Source organism: Mytilus galloprovincialis, chromosome 7, assembly GCF_965363235.1.
Source record: "Mytilus galloprovincialis chromosome 7, xbMytGall1.hap1.1, whole genome shotgun sequence".
NCBI lineage: Eukaryota > Metazoa > Mollusca > Bivalvia > Mytilida > Mytilidae > Mytilus > Mytilus galloprovincialis.
The window spans coordinates 27452170-27472497 of NC_134844.1; the positions used below are offsets into that span (position 1 = coordinate 27452170).

Here is a 20328-nt window from a genome sequence, read left to right on the forward strand (position 1 = left end):
TTGATTTTTGAATTTTTAAGCGAAAATTTAAGATGTATGACATGTTTGAGTTTCCTTTTACATGGGGAGGTCTTCTATTTCTATACGAAAAATTTGGGTAAATTGTATCAAAATGATTGATTTGGTTAAATATGAAATTTAAAGCTTCTGGTGGCTACGAAACTTTCAGCTTCAGATAGTAGACAACTTTGTTTCGGATATTAAATTGTTCTTGTACTAAAATATAGCAACAGATGGGACTTATTTCTTTGCAGGTGGTTGAAGCCTAGTAATGTGAATCATACATGTAATTAAATCGTTAAACATGAAGATCTTCCAGACATTTCCTTTTACTTTTAGTTAAACGTTAACTTCAGCTTTTCTTATTCTTTTGTCTTATTCATTTATACTAGCTTGTTTTTAAGACAACGAAGTTTTTCAACCTTACTTTTGACCCGAAACGTTGTATAGATGACCTAACAAGCTAAAACGTTTGATATACAATATTTCCTGTTAAGATAATTTCCAAATAATTTAGTCCTTTTTTAAAATATTCAAATGGACACTTTACTATCAACAAAGATCTGTCAATTCTGGTGTTCGATCATTATAGTACTACTTGTGAAGTTTACCTTTACCTCCATCCAAAATTAATGTGATTATTCTGCAAATCAAATCCAGCCGAGATTGGGAAAAATAGAATAGAACTGAGAAAAATCGTCAAATGAAGGATGAAGACTTTCATATCGAACAAATAACGATCGCTGTCATATTAATTTATTTGCATTTCCTATGTAGGTGATTTTACCAATATTTGGTGTTTCAAGATAATCTTTATCTTTTATGGTTGTCTTTAATACAACATCGGATAAATATTTCCTTTGGGGAGATAGTTTCTATAAGGAATCAGCTGATGATTTCATCGTTTTATTAGTATTGGCATCTTGTCTTGCTTATTGTTTTTGTTGATTCACGTTTCTCTCTATCTTCAAATGTCATTGCTGAAAACGCAAGAATAGGACTAAGATCGTCAATGAAGGTGACTGATAATTTCAGCTATCCGACTTCTTTGTAGACAGAGTTTGCTATCCACAGTTTATCTCTGTCTATTTCAATTTATATGACGAATTTAACGGCTAAATAGTGGCATCTTTAAAAAAGAACAATTCTTCTTATAATTAGTCGACCTACATTTTCTGTCATATTGATTTATTTGAAGATCTTGTTTTGTTTATTACAGTTAACCTCTGTCTGGTATATTTTTGGCAAGAATCAATAAAACTATGATGACTTATACATCAATGAATTGTAGTAACACCTATTAGGATTCAATTGCTGATTTTTGTTATTGAACTTGTGTTAATATCTTATTTTGCTGTTGGTTTGTTTTATTAGAAATTCGCCCGCAAACGCAAAACTGTAATATAAAACAGAATAATAATAACAACTAAAATAACATGAACAGTACTATTTTTTCTGCACCATATGCGCATTTCGAAAATCAATGTCTCTTCAGTGATGCTCGAGGACAAAAAAATAAATCCAAAGCTTATTTAAAAGATGAAGAGATATAAACCAAACAAAATGACAAAAGGTATAGCCAAAGCCAGGCAAGGAATCAGAGCTTTACATGAGGGAGATATATTTCTGTATTTAAAACAAGTTTTGTAACAGCAAATTTTAATCACACAAAATCTGTATTTTCATGCCAGTACCGAATTACTTGCTACTGGGCTGTTGATACCCTCGGGGTCTATCAGTCCACTAGCAGAGGCATCGACCCAGTGGTGGTAGTTAAAACATAAACGGTACCATTTTTTCTGCACCAGATGCGCATTTCGACAATCAATGTCTCTTCAGTGATGCTCGAGGCCAAAATATTTGTAAACCCAAAGTTTATCAAAAATATGAAGAGCTATCAACAAAAAAAGGACAAAATGTATAGCCAAAATCGGGCAAGGAATCAGAGCTTTGCATGAGGGAGATATGTTTCTGTATTTAAAACAATTTCCAAAATTTGGTACATTTTGTAACAGCAAATTTAAATAACAAAAAATCCGTATTCCATGCCAGTACCGAAGTTATGGCTACTGGGCTGGTGTTACCCTCGGGGACTATCATTGTTGCATAATAGTAGAAAACAAGACCACAAATACACAATACTCAATTGCGTTTCTATGAAATATATTCTAAAACAAATCTGAACAATTATTTACTTGATAATAAGGCAATTATTTGTTGAGAGTAAGTATTTGCAAACACTAAAAAAAGAAACGACAGATCTACGGACTTTGAAATACCAAATAATAATATATATTTAACACCAATAAATGCGCATAAACACTACAAATATTTAAAAAAAACATGTTTGGAATCTAAATGATTTAAAGCTTGGCATATTGTGCAGACACCTGTATGTTGAATTAAAAATTATAGTTGATTGATTTTTTTTGAAAAAGGACTTTTATGAGATATTGAATTATCAATATTTCAGAATATCAGTAAAAAATATTGTTAATGACACTGAAAATGCTATAGATTAAGCGGCTGTTTGGCTTAGTGGTTTTTCACCATTTACTCTGTTTAAAATGGAACTCATCAGTAGACTTCGCAATTGTTATTTGAATTATTCATACCTTTACTCAAAGAAAAACTGGAATTGAAAGTCTAGATAAATTGACAACGTCAAGTAAAAAAAAAACCCAGAAGACGACAAAAAGACAAACATATTCACATGAACACTACATCAGGTGTTTCGTCGCATTATAATAGAAAAACCAGTTAGAGATATCAATTAACAAACATTGCAATGGTCCATTTATGAATATTCCATCTGCTTTGCATACTAATATACTCAAGCCTACATGAGTATGGAATATTATTATGCAAAGAAGATGGAATATACATAAATGGATAAAAAGATAAAACAACCCCCACCAAAACTGGGGGTGATTTCATGTGTTTTTTGAAGGGTAATTGCTTTACATGTGGCTTCCTTCGTGTTGCTTATGTTATTACAAAGCCGGTAAATAGTCTAATTCGGTAGATCACATTCGTGCAAAGGAAACGATATTGTAATAATGACATAAGGACAGTATATAATTTCATCTGTATAACGAATATTCTATTACAGGCGACCAACTCGTGATGGCGTCAATAAATATTTACGAAGTGATGATTTGAGCAATACAAGAGATCGACATTGTTTAGACAATAGTTATTAAATTATTCATCTTATTGAAAACATGAATCAACTATGCATGCAACGTTAGTGAAGAAACAGTCCACAAATTATATTACTATTGTGCTCTAGACACCCATCACTGCAACATAGTGTCAAACTCAAAGTGTTTAATATTTGTATAGTTGGAATGATGGTGTTTACACATGATCTGCAAATTGGTCAATGTGTCAGCAATCAAAATTGCTTCGATAATAAATTCAGCGTCCTTCATTGAGGATTTTGTTTCAAGTTTCATTTTTTCATTTTCCCCCAATCAGATAGATTGGATATGTAGAAGAATCACATCACCCATTAACTTGGTGTTAAGGTAAACGTCACTAGAAGTGCTGCAATTATCCGACAACAGAAATTACCAAATATAAGTTCAATAAAAGGGCTTCAATTCAAAGAAGACAAGCGTTGACCTGTGCAGTGCAGTTTCTTTTTGTTGTTTGCTTGTTTACTGATAAGATGTGGTATGATTGCCAATGAGACTACTCTCTTCCTGGTACCAGAGAACATGTGACACAAAAGTATTTAGCAACTGTTAGACCTTCAACAATGAGCAAAGTTCATGACAAGCAGATTTTTGAAGACTTCAGAGACATATGTAAAACCAAACAAGAAAATTAATTACATAATTTATCATTACATTAAATCCATGATTTAAAAAGCAATAAAAGAAAAACAAATGTGGTACACACCAACTACCCACACTGAATTTTCAGGCTCCTGACTTGGTACAACTAACATGTACATGTACATATGGCATGTGTCATGGTTTAACAGGTTCATATATACATGATTTTATTTAGTTCTATTGTCATTTTTTTATCACTTGTTTCTAACGTGTCAGTTTTGTCTCTGGGCATGAATTTATGCAACCATATTATGGCCTGCTCTTTCCTCCATGGCCAGCAATTAGTTAAATTAATGCGTAAATATTGAGTCATCAATTATTAGAAACAAAAACAACAAATGATATAAAAGACAGCAACCACTGAAAGACAAGCTTCGGAATTCGATAACAAGGTATCGATGTATCCAAATAGTCAGACAGTCAGTATACGACTTTGGTGGCAGGATGGGAAATCAAATATTCCTATTTCTTGTATAGTTGTTGTGAGTAGTTCCAGTTATTTTCAAGGAGTTTTCTGGTTTTGGTTTTGATCACTGCTTAACCTTTTAAAATTTGAAAGGCATGCATGAAAAATTGTCATTGACTTTAATCCAACAATCAATGCAATCAAGTTCCAAAGTAAACATATGTCGTACGGTTTTTGCACATAAAGAACACTAAGTAAAGGAAACAATGCAAGTTGTTATCAATAAACAGTATTTATTTTTCAAACAATAATCAAGCAGTAAACATTTGTACAAACAATATATTAATTTACTCAATTTCTTATTACTTGTTTAATTTTTACTAAGTCAGAAAGAAAAATTAACAGATTTCCTCCAATTTAAAGTGAATTCTACCACACAAATCTTTAGTTATTTACAATAGTTACTTCCCCTATCGAAGAGTTGTCTTTCTGAGGAATAGGTATTTTGAAAAGATGAGGGGTAATTTTGATATTTCAATCCATCAATAAAATTTTCTATTTGATAAATTAAACACAAGCACTAATAAAACATAGTTCTTAGCTGATAAGTACATTTTTGTACACACATAGACACATACAGCACTATAACAACAAATATTAATGTAAATCAAAATTAAACTGTGTTATGAAAGGAATATACCCTAAATGTACTTTAAAATTATGTCAACAACACTTGCACGAAACACCACATGGTCTATAAATAATAATGTGATAAGATGCTTTAAGGATGGCATCTCTTTTTGAAGGAATTTTGAAACTATATTTTTGGATACATTTTCAATAAAAGTCTTCTTCCCTTCCTTTGTTTAAGTACTCAGGCTCTCTTCAATGTCATTCACTGAGTGCATATTTAGCATATTCAGAGCAGCAAGGATGACATACCCTTGTGTCACAAAACGCAGGAAGTCCAGACAACTATTTACAGCATTTTTTACCTGCAATACAATAATGGTACATATCAAACCAAAAGGAAAAGATCTGGTCTGAAGAACATATTATTGCTTTTCTTATTCCAATTAAATCAGATATCAGTGTGATGTAGATTAATTATTTATGTAAACGTACATGTTTAAGATACCAGTCATCTGATCATCAACTTTGGTCAAAGTAAGAAATATATATATGACAATGAGATTAAGAACAGCAATAGAGGGAGAGGGGCTGTGCATGTACTGATTTTGAATTACGGATGGATACCACTAACCTTTATCTTAAGCATAGTTTAATTCCTAAATTTAACAAATATTTGTTCTCATAAAAAATATTTATCATAAAAGTGTTTGTTAAATCAATTTTTCGCAAAGATCACTAGTGAACTCTACTTTGATAACTTTAAACGTACAATTTGTGTCTGTGATGTTTCCTTATCTATATACATATACTAATACATACCTCAGACTTAACACCATTGTGGTCAAAAAGGTTCCGTAACTGAAATAAGGTTCACCTTTCTGGTGAGGAAGTGCCATCAAACAGCTGGTTGAATGTGTCCTACAGGTAAAAATGTGAACAGTTAGTGGTATAAAAAGTAGCTTTGAAAGGATGTTTCACAATATAACTTTAATTGAATCAGAATGGGTACCATTTATCAATTAATTTTCCTATTCATTGGTCAGGTGATATCAAATGTCATTGAACAAGTTAAACAAAGAATTGCACGGTATTGTACATGCATTCAGATGCTAAAAGTTTTTATGGAAAAAAATCACTTATAATTATTTATTTATACTTGTTGTCTCTTTGGCAGTCATATACAACTTATCCATCTTTTATCTATACAATGAAAAAAATTAGTTCTGTTATTTGAACAATAAATTACTTGAGTTATTAAAATAAGTGCAATTTACTATAAGTTTAAATGCTATAGTGTGTGATAACATTGTGTGAGGGAATTCGACGTTTGATGTACCACTGTTCACTCCAGTGCAATTTATGACAATACCACTGCATCAATCAGAATTATTTTTTTTGCAGTGTTTTAAGAAATGATTTTGCTTTGTTGTCGCGTATTATTTGTGAAACATTCAATGTTTTAAAAAGGCGAATTTTCTTTATAAAGTCAATGATTATGTTGACTTTTGAAGGCCAAACTTTCTACAGCCTTAAATACGCTAATGAAAGATCCAAAAACTATACCAATACATAACGACATGATTATGAAATTATAACAAATCTATTGGTTAACAAATTTTTACTCGTTATTGCAAAATAATGAACTTAATATATCTGACATGTTCTCCCTACCCAGTTTACCCCTATACATTTTTATGATGTGGACTGGTCATTGTTATTGAATCGTAGGCAATTTGATTGGATTAAGTTGTTATTAGTTTACCTTCAAACTTGTTTATGCTTTTCATACATGACTATTGGTTAATTAGAACGTGCATGAATGTGACCGGTAACTAAAATGACCTTCAAACTGGACACTGGACGAGTCAATATTATGTTTTATCAATGAAAGTTAAGGTATGAAAGGTAAGAATTGCCACTTATTCGATTTTCACAAAATTTTCGGAATATACAGTTGGAAAGGTTATTTTTCAAAAGCCTATTGTGAAGAGTAAAGAGAAAGTTTACAAATAATACGTTTTGTTCCATTAAACAAGTCATTTTCGTAAGAGAAATACCGAAATATATTTTACGCACGACTACGGCAGGTAAAATTATTATTTATCATAATAAAAAAAAGCATTTTTCAGTCTCATGGGAATATGTTGATTACAATTAATCCCAAACTTAAGAAGTAAGTAACTAAAGTCAAAATATGTCCGATCTGCCTATTTCTGCACATCAAAAGTCAATACGATCGTTTTAAAGTCAATTTCGTCTACCTCACAAAATCTTGTTAGGCACTATATTATAAAATACTTTTCGCACCTGCAATGATATGACATGGGCATGCCAGTCTTCGCTTTTCCAAATAAAACCTTCTAGGCGATCTTCTTGTGAAATCCCATCAACCCTTGCCGTCTGTGCTCCTTCCTCTCTTTCAACAGAGAGTTCATCACCTCCCATCAAAATTGGCATCATCTTATCGTAGCATTAGGCGTATACTGTTGTAGATGTTCTATAATTTCTATCATTTCTTCAGTTTAATTTTCGTCTTTCTCCAAAATGCCAAGTGGTATCTGAAAAATGTTATTATCATTCATTATCAACTATGCACTCAAAAATACACATAATAAAAACATGAGTTTACCTTTTTTTAATGTTTTTCCTGTTTAAAGACATGTATTTAAATTAAACTTGACTTGATTGTAACCATTAAGCTTATTTATCTTTAAATTATCTCATAGTTATAACATATATAACTTCAGCAGCAACAACTTCCTTTCTGTTAAATATAAAAAATACTTAATAGTAGCTCAGCCTCCTAATGCTGATAAACTGAACATCTGTTCGAATTAAGACTGGTTTAAAGTACTTTACACATTTATCAGAAAAATAAAACAAATACATGGACTTACCAAGCAACTTTTTCCCCGAATTCTTTTGAAAACTGATCCGGTATATGATAAACAACGAGTTCCTTGCAATTTTCAACTCTTTTATGTTTCCAACAAGAACCCTTTGTATTAAAATGTTGTGTTCCTAGTTTAGTTGAGTGTAGTCCTCTTTACCTGGTAGGAAAGCTTCATTTGGTATAGTTAAGATGTCAGCCTGAGGTACACAGTCCTCCAGGTCATGTGCAGAATTTCTGTTTTGAACAGCTAAAGCATGAACAAGATTATGCATTTTGTTAGACGTGTCTTCTGTTTTGTGTCTAGCTTTTGTCATGATGTTTAAGTTGTTCATAACAATTTTGAAAGAAGATATGTCCTCTGTTTCTGTCGCCATAAAGGTGGTGTAAGGAGACCCTGTAAAGACTTCTGCTGATGTACGATCAGGTGTATCTATATCTGTTGAAATCAAATTGTACGAAAAAAAAAATTAAATTATCAAAGAATATTGATATAAGAGTGCTGTTTGTATCAAAACTAATAACTTGACTGTCATTACTTCTTTTTGTCTTGCTTATTTTCTTTTTTACTTAACGGTTTCTACAAGTCCATGTGTTTTAACATCAGGTTATATAACATGTAATTTCTGTGTCATTTGGTCTCTTGTGAAGAGTTACGTCTCATTTGCAATCATACCACATCTTCTTTTTTTATATGTAAATAAATTTCTATCAAATAAATTGTGCATTTCAACTAAAGGCCAAGAATTTGAAGACATTTTAATTACCTAAATGTGCAGTCTCTTTCAATTTTTTGGTGTAATGACTGGCTACTCTATTAGTCCAATTCCCAACCGGCTGGTCAAAGTTTTGGCATATCTGGTCTACATGTCTGGTGATAGATTTGTATGAGCTGCACAAACCTGCACAGTTAAATGTAGTGTAAATCTGAAAAACAAAACATATCAAATATTTAAATTGAAACAATTCAACGATCAGTATAAATACTGATTGACAGAAACTCGTTTTTCGTTACATACCGGTATATCATCTATATACAAGTTTCTTGTTTAAACTATTTTAACATTTCTCATATATTCAGGCCTTTTATAGTTGACTTTGAAGTATGAATTTGTTTATTGTTAAAGCTCATACAGTAACCTGTACCATGTATATAGTTTTTAACTCCTATGTCCTTTGGTCTTGTGGAGAACTGTCTCTTGAAAATCATACCACATCTTTTTAATCTATATACATGTACATCTTGAAATTATTTCTTTGTGTGACAAAGCTCCTCCAGATCTGTAACACAAAACATTTCTTGTTCCACACTTCCTAGATTGTACATGCATATGTTATCATGAAAAGATGTATTTACCGTGGTGCGAATGTGACCCCTGAACATCAGAATACTATCAATGGCTTGTTTTGCACCCATATGTGTGTTTCTGTTTAAAAGCAATATGGCTATGCTGAATACAAATCTTGGTATCTGTTTATTCTTATTTCCCGCAATCAACAACATCAACTCTGTTACCAATTGACATGTTTCTTTGAGTTCAATGTAAGCTCTCTCTCATTTAAATTTCTTTAGATTCTTTGTTCTTAACACACTCTGCTTTGCTTGACATATTTGTTGCAGGTCATGGTTCATCTTGTTTTTGGTTATTTGAAAAATATCCTTCTTTAAATCCTCAATCTTGAGTAAATGGTTAATTACTGTTTTGTACTGCTTGAGCACAATTGCTCTGCAAGCCAGTTTTGTTGATTCGTTCAATGTAGTTTGTCTTCAACCTCCTTTAAATCCCAGATGTACCTGTGAAGACAGTATAAACATGTAAAAAAAGAAGGGAGTAATTTGCATGTACATGTACAGGGGCAAATCCAGAAGCTTGATGAATTTGAGACACCATGAAGCCAAACTTATATGTTTCGCAAGTGATAAATACATGTATATGCGAGTTAGTGGTAATGGATAAGAAAATGGAAAAGAAATACAACATTCAAACATTCAGTTAAAATAAATATTGTTTGATATAAAAAAAAAAACAATATTGAAGGAAGTAACATAAAAGACAGTTTCATAAATTGATAACAGTCTTGACCTTTAACATCTATATCTATATCTGTTTATTCTACAAAAACAGATAAAGAGGGTTATTATTTTCCTGGTTAGAAGATTTCACCTGTTATAATGTTTTGATTTTTAGAAATTAAAAGCCAATAAATTTAAAATATTAATACTATTCCAATCAATATGTACATGTAGTTTACATTAAAGGTTCAAAGAGACATATTGCACATAGGAATTAAAAACCAATAAAAATATTCATACTATTCCAATCAACATGTACATGTAGTCTACATTAAAGGATCTAAGAGACATATAACACATACAATGTAAGTGTCAATATTTAAAAATCCACAGATAAGATGTCAAATTCACACATAAAGAAGATGGGATCAATTAACAGTTGATTTCAGAAGTCAAATCCTGCTGTGATTAATTTCATGTCCAGATAACAAATGGATGACGCAGACTCAGTAGCAATAAAGTTATGTGAGAAAATTGTCTCACTATACAAATCCTTAAGTATACATGTACATGTATGTCCATATTGCATGTGCACAAAAGTGTGGCACTGAATTAAACTTAAAAAGTACACATTTTACTGTTTGATAACACATTAACTTTAATACCATGTAGAATGTGATTCTATCTTATTATAAAACGACTAACCTTCACTTTTGGATCTGGTTTGACAGGAGATGTTCTAGTAGATTTAGGGTCCGTCGTGGGGTTTTGTTGAAATTTAATCTCTTTCTTCTTGCTTTTAGAGTTTCACATAATGCTGCCAATGGTTTCTTTCCATGGGTTGTGTATCCCGACTTCACTGGAGTCAAACATTCCCTCGATCTTTTCTTGGTTGGAGATTGATTTTCCTGTGCAAGTGAACATGATTTGATCCATGGCGTTACTACAGTTGTGTTTTCTGGATTTAGCGATGCAAATTTTGTATATGCTACACTTTTCAAAGAGTCTGGTATAAAGTAGAAAGTTTCTTCTGACTCCTATATATACCCTGTATAATATTATAACACTTACTGTTCAAAACCACTGAAATCATGCAGTTAACATCATCGTAAACAGGTAAACTGACTTCAAAGTTTCTAATTTATTGATTTTACCGTGATCTTATGAATATTCCTTTTGCATTCCTTCGTTAAAATCTTCAGATCAAACACGTGTGTACAATGAAAACACGTTTCTTGCTCCATTGCACATGTTTACAAACAATTTTAAACTCCTCCTCTATTTCGCGCCATACGTCAATATATATTGATCCCATGATGCAACTCGTTTTTTAAATTTCCGATTGACGCGTTTTAACTGTAAGTGCATTCAGGCGTCAATGGAACGATCATAGCTATAGTGATCGTAATATAACGACTGGATTATTCGGGTTATGTTTTACATTGTTATTTTGAGGCCTATAATAGCTGACTATGCGGTATGGGCTTTGTTTATTTATACCGTTAATTTTATTAATTGTTAATTTATGTGTCTTGTTTGTCTCTTGTGGAGAGTTGTTTCATTGGTAATCATACCACATCTTCTTTTTCATAGATGATTAAACTCTTTATTAATCCAATAAACTTGTCTTTAGTATCCCAAACATATATAGTTATGTTTATGGTATATATTGTACAGCTAATGTCGGATACTCATAGCTAAACTGGCATTCTCATGATCATATCGGAAGATAAATCTGATCTAACAAGTCAAACTTAGACAACACACAGTATATTGATATCAACATTTAATCACGTTAAATATGTATATCATAAATTTCTGTTGACGGTATAAAAGACATCTATTTATAGTTGCTTTATGGTCTCAATTTTAGCTATATATTGACATTAAAGGAGTGATACACACAGGACACAGAGTACGTCACAGGATTCATACGAAAAGGGACTTAAAACAAATATTCCGTTCATTTTAACAGTTTTAGGAAATTAACCCTGCATTTCATAGCGAAAAAATTCTTGGGTGCATAAATAACCATCCTTTTTATAAATTTGCTGTTTCTACAAATTAATGTGTAACTTCAGGTAACATGGTTATTTAAGCCTTTATCAGAAAAAAGGAGGGATAATTTGATTGGTTTATTTCTAGTGTGGTTATTATCTATTAATCAATGAAATATTAACTTGACAGGATAAAGCTTTACTAATGCCAGTTTAGAAACATTTTGGCATACTTGTGAGATTTAAGACTTGGAATTAATCAGGTCAACAATAAACATATAACGATTTCATAACATTCTTTATTCGCCTTATTCAAGTGTCAAATTCAATTTTTGTTATTTTTGTTATTTTTCTTTTCTTTGTTATCTTTCTTGTCTTTGGCATTTTTCTTTCCTTTGTTATTATTTTTATTGTTCTTGCCTTTCTTATTTTTGTTATTCTTCTTATTTTTATTTTTCATTTTTTCTTTAATCCAGTCTGTATAAGCAGAAACTCTGATATAAACACTTGGAGTCCTTCCATCGCAAGGGGTAGGACCAAACGATAATACTCCTACAAGCTTTTTACTGCAAACCAAAGGCCCACCACTATCTCTCTGAATAAAAAAAATATCTTAAAATAAATACAATGTAAATGTACAAAACCGAATTCTTGAGTAAATAAAAACCGTTAATCGAAACTCATTTTTTTTAATGGGCGGATGAATTCCATTCGTCGCTATCATAATCCCACAATACTTTTCACCTTCCGAATGAGACTTATTGACGTGTTTCTACTTTTACGAATAACATGAAAGTGACATATGTGTAACAAGATCTTACCTTTCTTGACACCTGAGATCAATCCCGCTGTAAGGAGTTCGTGTTTATAAGTCGTGAGTTTACTATGTTGTGTTTTATAGTGTAATGTTTGTCTTTTGATGTTTATGTCCTTTTTGCCGTAGCATTGTCTGACTTATGAGTTTGAATGTCTCTTTGATATATTTAGTCTCTCGTTTATATATCAACAGATTTAAAATTTGAACCGAGGAACGTGGTGTCGATATTCTACGATGTATATGAAGTGTAATCATATATATACTGCAGCTGTGCTATTTGAGCAGTCAAATTACATTGACCGTATATTCATTTGTGATATACAGTCACTGACTGTATATCACCTTCTTTATGACGTTGACAATGTGTTTCCGTAGGGTTTTATTTATGACGTCAATAAAACATACAGGTTCGCGGCAATTTTACGTTGTCCGCTCAAAATTAAAGAATGACGGTTTTTACCCTAAATACTTCATTTTGAACAGTTATAAGAGTTGCAGTATATAAATAATAAACATACATTGTCTGGAAATATCAATCTTTCATTTGTACTCGGCTCGAAACAGGTAGAAATGCTCGGCACAGCCTCGCTTTCTACCTGTTTCTAAGCCTTGTACAAATAACATTGATATTTCGAGACAATGTATGGTTATTCTGTATGTATCTATAAATAAAACGTCCAGATATAAGTCAACAATCTTTCGCGCGAGGGAACGGGTTAATTACGAGTAATGATACGTGTACACAATAATTTAGATATAGTCAGACAGCTCGAAAGATTTTTGAAAGCAAATACAGCTTATTAGTTTGATCATCAAATATCCTTTATCTTGAAATTACCTAACCAATGTGAAATTTACCGAAACGAGTTAACAACTTTGAATCTATTATGTAGGTTAATGAAATATAGTTACATTACAAGAATCCTTTTTCTCATCCTGAAGGCAAATGATGTTCTTCAAAAACGTGTTTGGAAAAGACCAGGAAGTATGACAGTAGTCACTTGTGACAACAGGCATCGAAACTACTTGCAGACGGTCAGGATAATTCGACTCTGTAATCAAAATGATTAATAGTCCAAATTAATCATGTTGTTAATATCCTTAAAATAATAAGTTTGAAATTTACTTTGTTGTTGTAAAATTTATATTATGTGTAACATTAGTGTCACCATTCTTTCAGGTGACGTATCAGTAAAACTGTAATAAAGATGTTTTTAAACCCACGTCACTTTATTGCTTTGTTTTCATTGACCAAGGTCATACGATGATATCATCTTGTGACATTTTCCGGAAAACATACGTTTCCTTCGAATTTGGTGTAACTGAAAAATTGTTACACTAACCTTACTGGATATCATCTACATCTGTCTTCAAACATTCAGTATTACCAGAATCTATTTATAGACAATCTAAATGTGTTTCTCACTTCTGCATTCGTTAATGTCAAGTTTACAATTCCGAAAGCATGACAACTTCTCATAGAAAATAGATGAATATGACAGTTGGGAATGCTTTCTTGCTAGTCCAATATTGTGTGACATTAGTATTAAGACTTTTTTCTTTTTTTTTTTAAATTAGAAGAAATATACCAGATAAATGTGAATTTCATTAGATATGATACTACTATATCTGCTGAACATCAAGTATCAAAATCATTTAATGAAAACAAAAAATACAAACTGGAACTAGCGTTAACTCTATCTGCTATTATAAGACTTGTTAAAAGTTCAAAAGGATCTAAAGATATGTATGTTATTTTAAATAAAAATATCAGTGTTCCCAATTAATAAGTTAAGATGGACTGAAATTTTGCTTTGGTCAAAATCATGGAAGAAAAAATATTAACTGCCATTTGTTTTCTCAAAAAATACTAAATTACAATGGCTGCAGTATATATCCAATCATCGAATCTTAGCTACAAACAAGTTTTTTTTCCATAAAATTAATATTGATAATAATCCAAATTGTACATTTTGTAATAGAGAAATTGAAACATTAGAACATCTTTTATAGGATTTGAGCAAAATCCAAAGTAATAAAAAGGATTTCAAAATAGTATACAGTAATGTGTGTAGTTTACTTCCGAAGTTAGACCTCATAAACAATAAATGACATAAGTATGGATGTATTTATCAAAGTTGATCAAACACGTGTTTCTATTATGCAAATAACGGTCATCTATTGATGTTTATATCAAAACACAGGTTTGTATTTTAAATATATGATAATTCGGATTGGTCAATATTTGTCGCATTGTGTAAATGTATTGAATATGATATTTGGGATGGAAATAGCTCTGTATTTTTAAAGCACAAATAGTTTCCTTGTTAAAGTAAGTTAAGATAGAATGAAATTCAAAACAGTGTGGCTGTGGTCATTGATTGACACATTAAATTCATCCATTGACTGGGACAATTTAGGTGAACGTTTGTATGTAACGACCACTGATCACTATGTACTTTTTAAAGACACTTAAACTATGGGGCCACCAAAGGTTCTCAACACCTCAATAAAGTAATTCGAAAAAATTAATCAGAAATAACACGATGTTTTGATTTATACCAATTATATAAATCAAAACATAAAGGTTATTCCTGATTATTTTTTCGAATTACTTTATAATTAAAGGCGTTAAGAAACCTTTGGTGACCCCACAGTTTAAATGTCTATCGTAGGTACGTCGTGAACAGTGGTCGTTACCGACAAACGTTCACGTAAATTGTCCCAGTCAATGGATGAATTTAATGTGTCAATCAATGGCCACAGCCACACTGTTTTGAATTTCATACTATATTGTCATTCGAAGCTCGTATACTATTCAGTGAAGTGCAATTGAGGTAAATCCCCCCTCCATTTGAATGCCTGTATTTTTGAAATAGTTTTACGTTTAGATAGATAACTATTTAGTTTTACGTTTAGTTAGATAACTATTTATATACTACCAGTATGACATTGCTTGGTTCATCATTAAGACCTCTATGGATATGTATAAAATATTTCTCATTTTTATTTTTTTTTTATTTTGTAGGTTGTCGTGGACTTCGCAGTTGTTTTGCCGGTATAATGATAACATCAAAATTCAAATTTGATTTCGTTTTAATAAAATTAGGTAAGTTGCACATGCGAGTGAGCTATTCCTTTTAATAAAAGTTACTCAATCGTTTAAATTTAGATTTTGATGTTTGGGAGTCTACTTTACAACCAAAACTGGCACTTGTATTGAATTATGTGTGAATTATCGAAATTATATTAAATAATTATAATAATTATATTAAATCAGTATTTGTTCTTACACCGACATGCAGTCATCATTCTCCCGTTTCAATCGAAATTTTAAAATTTTAAAACAAGACTCATTTCAATGACAAATTCGTGATTGTAAGCGTGCAGATTATGACGGTCTTAAAAACCAGTTTATCGGTACTGACTGGGATGACGTTATTTCAGTCGAAATTTCATTTAATATTTTAAAACAAAACTCGTTTAAAAGGCAAATTCGGGATTTTACGCATGCAGATTATGATGTTCTTAACCACCAGTTGATCGGTACTGACTGAGATGGTGTTGTTTTTATTTCAAATAATATATATTATATAGATGTGACATTTGTCAAACCATTTTAAAGTATTGTCATTAGATATATACCTATTACGGAAAGGCCAAATGATAAAACATTTAGAAACAGCTTGATAAGAAACAAGACATCGAAATACAATTCAAAACAAAGAGAAAACTTTCCAGATCGCTGGGAAAAATAACCGAAATTCGTAATTTTTACATTCAAGATATATAAGAGATATTTGACAAAATTGGCCGGATATAACAATAGTTTTGACCTGGAAACATAGCACGAAGGTGTCGACAAACTAAATAAAGTTAAACATCTAAGATATCAGTTTAGTTAAAAAGGCAAAAGGTTATCATAATTGCCAACTGATATCACAACTTATTGACACAAATATTCCTCCTGGTAAATGGTGGTGCATTGCCAAGTCTGTATGAAATTTTACAAAACAAACCCAGAGATTCACCTATTATTTTTGTAGCATGATGGCTAAATGTTTATTTATCCATTAGATAAGTCAGAGATCACGAACGTTGATTTTGCTTATATAAGTTATACTTATACGGAACCAGAAATTAATGACAATAACGAGCCTCCTCCATGTCATTTAAACAAATTCTTTATCACGGAGAAAGAAATATAAGACCAGTTAAAAATCTTGAACGTTAAAAACCAGCATGAATGGCGGTGTCAATCCTATCTTTTAAAGATGTCGCTAGCTTTATTAACGGCATACACGCAAATATAATTGGAATACGAGACGAAAGGATGTTAAAATCAGACCTGGGTCAATTACATGCCAAAGTACTATAGTTTATTGCATATCAGTTTTGGTAATTGAATAACAAAAAAGGCAACACACGTTATCATAATTGCATTGTCATTGTAAAAAAATACAGTTAAATTACTTGCGTGCTAAAAACTTTACTCCAAACAGGACCAAAAAGGTTAACCAACTAGTATGGGGCTTTCTTTTAGATGTACTGTTTGATGATGAACCATTTGTACAATTGTTTTAATTATCATATAAAGATATCTGTTATTTGAGTTTACCTCGTATCTTATTTATTGTATTTTTTGCACTTCTGTCGTTTAGGTATTTAATCACGAGTCATTTGTTTTTTTTATTTTCTTAAGTTTTTCTCATTAAGTCCTTTTACTTACACTTCTCTTTATCATAGTTCAAACCTTGAAAATACCAAACACTGAATCTTCTAATCCTGTTGTTAAACGTTCTCGAGAAAAAAAAAGACAAATTAGAAAGTCAAGGTATCTGATTAATATTTAGTTGTGCTGCTATTCTTATACTAGTACAGTCTGTCTTTTCGTTTTTTTTTTCGTTTTTTGTTTGTTCATTGCGTTGTCCTTTTGTGTTAGACTTATGAATTTTTCTATCCCTTTGGTATCTTAAGCCTCTAATTTCTATAATTAATTCATGATAAATCTTACCACTAGCATCGGTAGCTCCCCATCCAGATATTGTGCACAATTCACCAGTATAATTTTTCCCTGTATCCTTGTCCAGGTCGATTTTATTAATGGTAGACTCAAATTTAAGCGGCGTATTTAGCTGTAGTAGCACCAGGTCAGCGTTTCCATCTTCACCAATTTTATCATATTTTTCGTGCTGAAACATATTGAACACAATTTAGTTTATTGTATTATCAGTATATGTAAACGATATGATTGACGTTTGTACAAATATAAAACTAAAGAAAAACAAATCGTGATTGTTTTCTTCCGAGAAGAACTTAAGCTTTATAACTGAGTATGAAGTTGTACTATGAATGTTTCTTGCTGGTAAAATGTAATGACTTTTGAAAGCGGAATACTATCATGAAAAGAATATTATGATATCCTTTGACGTTACGTCATTTTAGGTGTATTCAATAATATACGGAATAGCAACTAATAGATTAATAAAACTTGATCGATCAAAGAATCTTTCGGAGTTGGAATCACTTAAATGTTTAGTTCTAAATATCCACGTAAAATGTTTGGAGGTTAAAGTCGTGATATTGACTTAAACTTGACAAACAGTTATTTGACTAAATAATTCAACTTAAACTTGACGTACAGTTATTTGACTAAATAATCCCAAAGACGATAAAACTAAGGGCGATTGAAATTACTTTCCATAGATAGAGTAATTTTCCTTTCGTTGTGTTATTATACATGTATTCTTGGAATAACTTGTGCAGTGGGTACTGAGTAAAAAATCTCTCTATCAAACAATGTGCTGAGCATAATCGTTTCTACAACAATTTCAATTAGAATACTACATTCACTAGCTATTTCTGCAAAATACTGTTAAATATATTTGCCGAAAAAGTATGTGAGATTCTAAATGGATATGAGATTCTAAAAAGATAATACATATATACAATGACCCATTTGTCATTTAAATAATCAGTATTAGATGTTCACGCAGTTATCTCTAAGTGGAAAAAGATAAAGCAAAGGAAAGGAATAAAATATATAGTGTCACGAAAAACCTTAACTACTCTACTTTTGTTACACTTCAATTATGTTGCAAATCAACGATAAAATTTGTTTTGCCACAGACATTTTTTTTTAACTGACTTTCGATTTGTTTCAGCATTTCTCCTAAATCATGAAAAGTACCCTGTAAAGTATCGAATTCAAATAGCATAAAAACTTAATAAACCACTTATGCCAAGCTGCCAAAATATTTAAGTTATTTACGCTTTTTAAGGTACCGGTACTTTCTGTATCAAACCAAAAAATGTTAAAGTTTTAATAAAGTACATGTATGTATAATTAAAAAAAAAGGTTATTTAAGGCATGACTGTAATCTTTTTCTGTCTATGAAGAAATAACATAAAAAATGTGGTGCACACTTTAATAATGCGCGTATGTTATTTCGAATAGGCAGAAAACAATATTACAGTCATTTCTTATAATTTAATTCTTAATTCCATTTTAAACCGGAGTAAATCATGAAAAACGTTGATGACGTCACGGTCACATGCCAAAATTATGTCTATAGGCTGATAAACGACGTCAAGTATTCAGAAGACACGTTACATCCAAAATTAGATTATTCTGTTTTGTGCTGGTGACGCAAACGTATATATTCAAATAACGGCAAACAGGAAGATATGATTAAAAAATAATGTTTATTAGAATTTTATAATTAGCGAATCGCGATCATGTTTTATTACATCAATCTTGAAAGAGAATCAACTGTTCATTGTAAATTTACATTTAAATTGGTCCGGTAACGACCAGTTTTCTGGTCCGTTTTTTTCTGTTGAAGACCGATTGATTTTTATACTGTAGAATACAAAATGTAATGTGGATCCTTGTTATCCAGAGAGCTTATGCTTGAGCGATGTTAAATAAATAAAATTTATATCTGTTCAGAAGCTTTGCAGCTAATTGAGCAGCGTGTTTAAGCGTGCAGGTAAACAAATCTTCGGAATTTATTGACAACAAGCGAGTTGTATGAACAGTTCTGAATTTACAGCTGATGATAACTCTGCAAATAAACTGACAATCATCAATCAAAATTGGAAGTGTTTTAACAGCTTTTAATGTCATAATGACAATTTAAAATGAATATTGGGTTAATATGTATGAAGTCATCTTGTTCAGTAATACATAAGAAATGTACGACATATCAAATTAATGTTGTCCAAGCTTACGAACGTATAAACAGTGAAACAGGAAAGCAGGATGAGTATAATATTACATATACACCTATGTCAATGAATAGTTCGGTATATAATTCACTTCTTATTGTCCACATACCACATAGTATTTTTTCAAGGGTATAATCTGTTTCATCTGACTCAAAAAGGAGCTTCCGGCTACTACTCTCATATTCTTTGGCCTAAAATAAAAATAAAATCACACTGTAGCGATATAATGAAAACAGATTTTAATATACTATATAGAAGAAGATGTAGCATAATTGCAAAAAAGATAACTCTCCACAAGAGACCAAATGACACAATCTTCATCATCAGCAAATTATATTTTCGAGATTTTTGTACAAAGCTCCATATTACTTAATTTAACCCGTATAGTACCCCCTGTTTAAAAAGGACTTTTAAAATATATGTTTTCCAGTATATCGTTGAAACAAATCATCTACATCCAGTTTAAGTTAGTGACGTATGAAAGCTTTTAGTTTTATTA

At 31.2% G+C, this 20328-nt stretch overlaps 1 long non-coding RNA gene across 1 annotated transcript; it reads right to left on the reverse strand.

The window, feature by feature from the left end:
• Positions 1 to 12063: 12063 nt before the first annotated feature.
• On the reverse strand, positions 12064 to 17780 carry LOC143082672 (uncharacterized). The gene is made up of 3 exons (XR_012980435.1): positions 17614 to 17780; positions 13512 to 13651; positions 12064 to 12377 (listed from the first exon to the last, which is right to left on the reverse strand). It is a non-coding gene; the product is annotated as an uncharacterized LOC143082672 (long non-coding RNA).
• Positions 17781 to 20328: the final 2548 nt, after the last annotated feature.